Raw genomic sequence first — 8,999 nt, forward strand, 5'->3', positions numbered from 1 at the left:
CTGGAATCATCCTCGGTCAGCATGAGGCCATCGCCCAGCCTCATAAGAAATGAAGAGAACACTGCGCCGTTCGGGCGGACTAAGTGCACTTTACGTTGCGATGATGTGAATATCATACGTAACTTTCGTTAATGTAATCCTCTGTGGTCGAGCAATGCTTTAATATAGCTTGCTGAATTATAGGAATACAAATGTAATGTCTATTAGGCTGCCGTAAAAGCGGAGCCAAACCGGAACCACAGACGTTTATCTGATATGACGCCTGTATCGTAGGAGCATCATGTAGTGTTTATTGCTTTCATGCAAAATTAGATAGCCAGCACCATAACCACAATTGACGTTGCACCGACATTACGCCTGCATAGGCTGTTTTTCAAAACCAGTTTATATATCTGGCGTGGCTCTGTGGTACAATACCTGATTGCCACGCAGAATGCTTGGGTTCGATTCCTGCTGGGAGCCTAATTTTCATTCTTTCCATTCGTCGGGTCAACGCTGCCGATGTCGGTTTTTCTTAACGTTCTCCCATTTAAGTTATCAATGTCTGTTCTCGCCGTTCCTGGGTAGATATAAACTGTCAATCACCTGTGGCGCATACCCGTACACCGCGGCCCGTTGTAAACGGGTATGGGCCACTTACAACGGCCGTTTACAACGGGCAGCGGTGTACGGGTATGCGCCACACGTGTCTGGACGAACGGGTTTGACGACGTACGCGACAAGATATTCGCGTTATTCATGTCATGACCCGACAGTCGTATTCGTCAAATCTTCTTACCCTCCCATGCCAATTTTGGTCTACACCAGGTTAAGGAGGCAATCATGAGAGCACCCAGACGTAGGCGGCTAGATAGATAGATAGATAGATAGATACGTAGATAGAAACGCTCAAAGTGCCAAAGGTTCGCTAAGAAATGCTTCGCATTTAATAAATTGGAATTTGCATGTGCATACACTTTTGATCGAGCCAACCTTTTATCATTCCGGATTTAATAATTGTACAATACTTCCCTTGCAGCAGGCTCAGTGGTCTTCAGGAGAGCATTTCGTGGTAATGACCTCAGAGAGATCCCGACCGCGGCGGTCGCATTTCGACGTAGGGAAAAACGTCATAGGCCTGCATGTGTGCTTAATTTAGTAGAACCTTTGAAAACCTCAAGTGGTCGAAATTCTCGGAGCCCTCCACCACGGCGTGCCTCATAAGCATATCGTGGTTTTTACACGTAATAACCCGAGCAAATTATTAATATTAATCAGTCAGGCGTGCGTGTATGCGCAGAAACTCTTGCTGTGCGCACGCATACACAGTTTGACTGGGAACGAGTTTCTGAATGAATGATTACTCGCTTGACGACGCTCGCGTTGTCTTAGCTCGCGATATATCATTTGCATCAGAATCCTTTATCCGTGGAATTTAGCCTGTCACCCCTGCGTTAAGTGAACACCCGAATGCGTGTTAAGAAATGGCCTATACGTCTTAATTCCTGGCCATTCTTAATATAAAACGTGCGAGACCGGTATAGTTATACAGGCTGGTACCACGGCGCTAACACAATTTCACGCACCCACAACTCTGCACTGATTTGTAAAAAGAAAGCGTAAGTAGAAACGATCCGGCACTTTTTTCGCAGCTGTGGCGAAAGGAGCGAGCGAATGAAATCGACAGAGCTACCGGAAACAAAAAGGGGACTCATTTTCAAACATAAATAAACGAGGGACGGCGCACTCGAAATTGCCGTTCCACGCCGGGTCTTCAAGTTCACTTCCTTCCGTCTTCCGGTAGTGCCGCGGTTCTGCCGTTCCCGTTGGCACCTGCTCAACGATTTCGCACTTTTTACTTTTCCACTGCACTGTATTTCCTTACTCTAACTTCTTCCTCTTTCTGCCGCTCTTCTGTCTTCTCCTCCATTCTTCCGACTCAAAACCCGCCCTCACTTTCCTTGCACTTCGTGTCCATTGTTTTTTTTTTCTATTTCGTTTCGCCTACTGTCAGACCAACTTTTCTGCGCACGCTGGGCCTTACGCGATCTGGACCCCGGGCGCCCATCGCGACTTCCGGAAACCCGCCGCCTAAGTCTCATACTGAAAAGAAAGCGCGCAAAGCTCCCGGAAGTAGAGATTTGCATACGGTGTTATGGAAGACACCTCGCTAACACCGCGGTTCTCCCAGAGCGATGGAGGCCGGCGACCGGCAGCTTCTGCCGACGTTAATGCGACACTTCCCGAATAATCTGGTGAAACAACTACGGGGAATTGACCAAACACAACAACCGTGAATTGGCAAGCCAAAGATGCCAGCCACAACTTACAATTTTCTTTCACACTTGTTTCCGGCAAACCCCTTGCCTCGATTGAGACTATCTGCATAATTAACGACTCGAACAACCTCTGCCCCGTTCGTTATGAAAATTATTATTATTTTATTGCTAAATAGAACTTCCCAAAGAATGAAAAGCTATAACTTACTGCTATGTCAAAAGAAGTCCATCGTTCCTCTGGCAACTATGGTAGCCCTGAGTACACTGTGTACACAATAATTTTCATTCTGCTTCTCGAGCAGCAAGCCAAGCGATCCCTACTGTCTCCAGTATATATCAGCACAACATGCATCTCTCATTTTTTTTTCTAAAATGGCGCTAGATATAACATCTCTTATTTCTCACATACGGGTATGTATAAGAACCTGAAATTCACGGCTATCGAAACGCGAAAAGTATTATGGAAAGCATACCAGAATATCGAGTGGTACGTTCTGGGAATGAATTATTGTGTCATCTCTATTTCACCTATGTCGGTTCCAAGTTATCCGAGAAGCTTGGCTAGAGAAAAAGGTACAAACTATATTTGCACCTTAGGGTGCTCCAAAATGTCACGTATTTTGCCTCAGGATGGAAAAGCTGGACTGTTCCGGCGTAAAGAAAGAAAGAACGGTGCACAGTTACGATGAGAGATAATAATAAAAATTTGTCATCGTTAATAATTACCTTATTGACCACCGTTTTAACAACCACCAGTATGAAACAGCTGAATTATTTCTATTCTTATAACAAGTGAAAATGAAAGACACGGCCTCGAGGACTGACCCTGCAAATGGGGCGCGGGAAACGTGGCCCAGTAGCACAAGATGTAGGATAGTACATATGTCCGTGAATACAAGCAAAGAAGCCAACATCGCGGGTCCGGCCACACATTTTAAAGCGACTCTGGTCCCGAAACCCCCAAAGGCAAGATGGCAAGCGCTTTTACGGCGGACAAAATTAACGAGGACGAGCTAAAAGTAAACGCCATAGAAATTTATGAAGGAATGAGGGGGAGCACGCGAGAAAGATACGGGCGTCGTGCTCCCATTAGCGGGTAATGTAGTGGCGCTGCCAGACAGTCAATCCGCTCACGTTTCTCGGGCCGGAATGAGCGCCGTCTGCGGCTGCGAGGGAGGCGTGGCGGACCACCGCGGTAGTGCGATCACGTACGGCCTCGTTTCACGCGGCACATTTTCGGCCGTCGCTATCGGTACGCCTCAGAGAAACTCCCGGTCAGTTCCCGTCTCTTCGTCTCTTCTTCGAGCTAGCCCCTCTCTAATTAAAGAGCACGGAGTCCGCTCCGAGCCAGACGTAGGGAACGAATTTGCTTTAGAAACACCTGAGTGTACACTGTTTCGACATCGTTCGCTTTGCTTTGCTTTGCTTTGTTGTCCAGTATATTTTTAGCATCTTCGTGGTCGTCGTCCTTTTCTAGTGCGCTGATGAGGCGACAGCCTTAGATGCCTCATCAAACATGAAAATTGACTGTCGGCGTACTGCGGCGTCAGCGTGAGCTCGAGTAATGCTTAGATGGCTGATCCCTCCGTCATAGGAATCGGTATAACACGAAAGTGTAACGTGTCGTCACAGAAGTAGTTGATTGTTTATAGTGCATTGGTATATGAGAGCTTGCACAATGTCTATTGTTGCTTGGCAGATATAGCACCGCTTGTTCGGCGGTAGCTCAGTGGGCTAAACGCCCGCCAGCCATCGTCGCGGACCGACAAATCGTGGGTTCGACTCCTGTCAACGAGACTTTTTCTTATAGTTTTTTTTCCTTTGCCATCTGAAGCGTTCATTTTGCTGACGTATTTCCGTGACGGAAATACGTCATGAGAGTCTTGGTTGACCCTGGCATAAAACACTTTCGGGTTAAAAATCAGCACACGATGACGTCACCGTATGACATCATCATGACGTCACAGGTCGAAATCGGTGCCGTCGTCATGACTTCACTATGACGTCCATAACAAGAAGTGATGACGTCACCGCGTGACATCGTCGCTTGCTCAAAGGCAAACCGATCACGGAGACCAGGTCAGGTGCAGAAAGCTTGCGATGTCTCCGATCCTGAAGGCAGTGAAATACCACGTTAGGTGCAGGTGCAAAAAGCTTTTGGAGGGGGGGGGGGGATCAGTGCATCGAGGGGGAAGAAAGAGAAGAAGATGGCTTTTACCTTCGAGTGACCTTAGGCGAATGCATGAGGAACCCTGTGTGTTTTATTTGCCCCGGGTATCCGAGAAGCCACGGCATCGCACTGCTGAACACGAGGTGCGAGACAGGATGCATTGATATCTCCAAAGACCCCGAGCTTAGAAAGGTGACAGCGCACACATACGGGAACAAAGTGAAGACGAATCAAGACACACCTAGTCACGCGTTTCTTCCTTCACTTTCTCCTCATATGCGTACGCTATAACCTTTCTAAGATGCAATACCAACTAGCCCACCAAGCCATCATCGTGGACCCCGAGTTGTTTCATAGCATCGACATCACTAATAAAAAAACTTACAGGGTCCCTTACGCATTCGTTTAAGACGTCTCGATGGTGAAAACCGTCACTGAAGCAAATTTTGAGATTGGGCTAGTTGGTAATCCATCTTCAACAACGAGCGCAGACGGACAAGGGACAAGAAAGAGAACATAGACGAGCACTGAGGGTTTATTGAAAAACGCACATGTATATATGCCATCGTATATATGCCATCACATGAGCGCTCAAAAAGAGCTGGTTTTTCTTGACATCGTAAACTATGATCCACACCACTGATATGCTTTCCGTTGGCTTTTCTGCGCGTTTGTTCATTATGTATTTAGTCATGCCCGATAAAAGTTTTCTGCTTAACCTGTTCACGATGGTTATGCGATTTCTTGTGAGCGCTCACGTGATGTGGCATGATGACATATATACATGCGTGTTTTTCAATAAACCCTCAGTTGGAAGACAGCGCTCGTCTATGTTCCCTTCCTTGTCCCTTGTCCGTTCTGCGCTGGTTGTTGAAGAACATCGTCAGGTGGGGCTATTTTACCGTGCACTTTATATCGCGCGAAAGCAGATATTAAATCAAATTTTTAGTCATGCGAACGCCACAAGGACGAAGTAACCGCTCAGATCACACGCCTAAAGCCATATAGGTGCGTCGTTGTATATATAGATATATATTTTTTTGTGATTCATGCGCTTTTTTCGAACGACACGCCGCCTTTTCACCACGAGTCACTTGTAATGAAGCATTGAAGGCTTTCGCTGAAGGCCATGCGCTGGGCCCGAGTATGTTCCACGTTGTATGATATCGACAGGAGAAAAGCTAGCCTAAATGGTGACCTCTCGCTGCACGCAATTTCGGCCAGCGCAGACTTAGCACATTTCGGCGCCTTGGAAGTTGGGTCGGTACTGTCGCGGTCACCTCTCCCTACTTAATTCCTTTGCCTAGGGAATCGTTGCTTTCAGCGCTTCCTTTATTATTTTCTTTTTGTGCACGTATCTAGATACTTTATGATCCGAGCAGACTCCTCAGCACCTCCCTCAACAATGTGCCTCCTTCTTTCTTTCACCCTAATTTGCATTTCTCTGCCTCCTCCTAATGAGACTACGTCTCCTTCTCTTTCGGCCGTAATTAAATTTTCGGCGTACTTTATCCTCCTTATTTTACTTCCGCTACCTAGTTCGCTTCTTTCTTGTTTTGGTTTTCTACCGTAGTCGCTTCCTTTGTAACGCCTTGAGCGCCCACTTCCCACCAGAACTTCAGCTTCTCCTCCGCGCCATCTTTAAATCTCGGCCAGCTTCTGTTTGGTTTTCTCGAAGGCCACCTGTCTTCGTGACAGCTCGTTCCAATCTTCCGCACCGGGATCCAGCGAGAAACAATTATTTCCGTATCCGAAATCACGACGCGGAAGTACAAAATTACCCTGGCGATAAAGTGCGCCCTTAGCTAACGTTGTCGTTAATCTTGCCTCTGTGGTAAGCGGCAGTCAACAGAAATCGACGCTTGCCAAAGTCTTTCGCTTCCTTAAAAAAACTATAGCGCCGCGTAAAGAAAGTTCCAACTTAATGAAAAAGAGTGGTTGACTTCTACGTTCCTTTAGGCAGTTCCACGACGGTACTGTGGCAATATAGGTTAATTTACCCACTTTCGACAGCAAAATAACTGAAATCGACATGGCGAAGTTCATTAACTTGAAGTGTTGTATAGGCGCATTCACAATAATGCGAGATCCACCGGAGAAATCAATTTAGGACTTATCTTCTCACGCTGTCTTTCATCCTGTAGTTATTGTGCGTCATAGTCTGTGGATTCTGAGACTGTCTGTCGGACAGTTGTACATGATGTTTTGATTCGTGCAATATCTCTTTTTTCCCTGTTTCATTCGCAAGCGTTCGCAGTGCATTGGGTCTCCTTTTTTTGCACGTCCAGCTCATGACGAAGGTAATATATGTGCAACGTTCGAAAGTTGCGATTCCATTTTGTAAGTCTGACACTAAGTTTCCACGCATTATTACATGAATTAACGGGACTTCTCGCACAGCATGACGAATAGGTAAAGGTGTTTTTTTTCTTTTTCGAAGAAGCGTCGAGCACTGGTGTGGCTGTGTGTTACAACACCTGACTGGACCGCAAAGATCTGGGTTCGATTCCCGCTCGAACCCGTGATTTTCATTTATTTGCATCTCTCGCGATTTCTCCCTCACAACCAACGCCGCCGCCGACTTCGATATCATAACTTCTTACTTTTCTGTCTCCCCTTCCCCAGTGCAGGGTAGCAAACCGGATATTTATCATCTGGTTAGCATCCCTGCCTTTCCTCTTTACATTTACTCTCTCTTTATTTTTTATTTTTCTCTCTCTGTCTTTCTGCGACACGAGCTTCTTAGTGCTATCGCGTTAAAATTGGATAGTCCCGCCATCCCCTTGTATGTATATGAACACAAGTAGGGACCTCGACACGTGGCCTAGTGGTCTAACAATAATCCCTTTATACTAACATCGTAATCAGAAAAACACGTACAAAATCACGTTGAAAACGAAGTAATCTCAGACACGTGGCGAGCCTTCGAGTGCTTGGGTTCGCGAGTTTCTGAAAAAGGCTCGGCGCTTCCGCAACGCAGAAAAATATGCGAATAGCCGGGCTGCGTCCGCCACCGATATTATTCGGAGACGCGATTACTTTACCTCCATTCCTGCCTCCCCAACTCATGCGCGCATGCGTGCTTATTGTTTTCCCGCTCTAGGCGCGCGCGTGGTACGTAAAAAAGAACGCGAACAAAAGGACGCACGCACGCGCATATACAACAACACACACACGAGCGAGAACGTAGAATGTTTATGCAAGAGATAACTGTTCAAGGAAATACTCAAGGGCACGGGTCAGTAATAGAACGAGCGCAAAAACACCACTGAATGAGGCTTAGAAGAATAAGAGGAAGACAAAAATTATCAAGAGCTACTACCCTGGTGCCCGGAAAGGCGGGGTAAATTAAAACTTCGGCGCGCGCACTGGTGTGCTTGTTCTCTAGCGCGTTGCAGCATGTGCTGTACGACCACTACGTCGCAGTTTTGGAATAAATTGGAGAGACAAAGTAGGGCAGCTGGTGCGGGGGCGAACCTAGCGCGCGGGAGTTTTGCCGTTAATCCTCGTTACAGCGGGCACACCTTCCAGCCATCCAAAAAACTTTACGAGGGACTAAAAAAGACAGATTGGGCACGTTTTGTGCTGTGTATATTCCACAGTACACGCCAACGCAACGCGTTGCGAAACAACGGCGGGTCTCAGCTTTCAATGTACGCCGCTTTCCGTCGCCGTTCCGCGAGCTTTGTTTTGTAAGACTGAAGAAAGTTACGAGGCTTTTCCCGCACGACCGTGTACCTCAATTATGCGCCACAGAATGAAGTACTTCAAAAAAAATTGGGCACGGTTTCCGAGTTTCAACGAATACTCTGAATAAAACATTTGTGTATGTGTCTGTGTGCGTGCGCGTTCATGACTGTATATGATATTCGTGTGTCTACAGGTATGGAATAGCTGCATGCAGCACAGTTATCGCCCGGCACATGGAGCAACAGGCCAGACGATGAACCAAGCTGGCATCTCCAGAATATCTATAAAGCTTGTATATATCTCTCCCTCTTTCTGTCTGTTTGTGAACTCTCTCTCTTTCCATGGCCTACTCAATTGTTTATCACGCAGCGTGGGCCCTGATAATGTCCTCTCGGATAGGCCCTGTATCAAGGCCTTAATCTTGTAGCCTCTTTTACAGCTTCTTCGGTGCTAGCTCGCGTGCTTACAACGCTGACATGATGCTCTTTAATAATGGGCCGAATGCCGCGGCTGAACGTTTCCTAGTGTGGTAGTAAAAGCCACAGACTTCTCTACTCCTAATCTTTAAGTCCCCTTTCCCTCTTTTCTTCGCAGGGTAGTGAATCGGTATCGCCCCCTGAAACCTCTCTCTATTTACCTTATGTAGCTGAACGTGGTGAGGAATCCACGTCAGTTGTGTCGCCTGGATACCAAACAATGTCCGTACGACCGTTGCTTGACCAAAATGCGTAATCGGTACCAACCTTTCTCTCATCGATATCTCCTCGTGAATGGGAGTCGCGACTCATAAACTGTATTGCCTTCTAGCAGACAAGGCTTTCATAATTGAATTAGGCAGGGCAGTGGCCTCGACAGGGTACGTGTTAATTCAAACGAAATGA

Source organism: Rhipicephalus sanguineus, chromosome 6, assembly GCF_013339695.2.
Source record: "Rhipicephalus sanguineus isolate Rsan-2018 chromosome 6, BIME_Rsan_1.4, whole genome shotgun sequence".
In the NCBI taxonomy this organism is placed as follows: domain Eukaryota; kingdom Metazoa; phylum Arthropoda; class Arachnida; order Ixodida; family Ixodidae; genus Rhipicephalus; species Rhipicephalus sanguineus.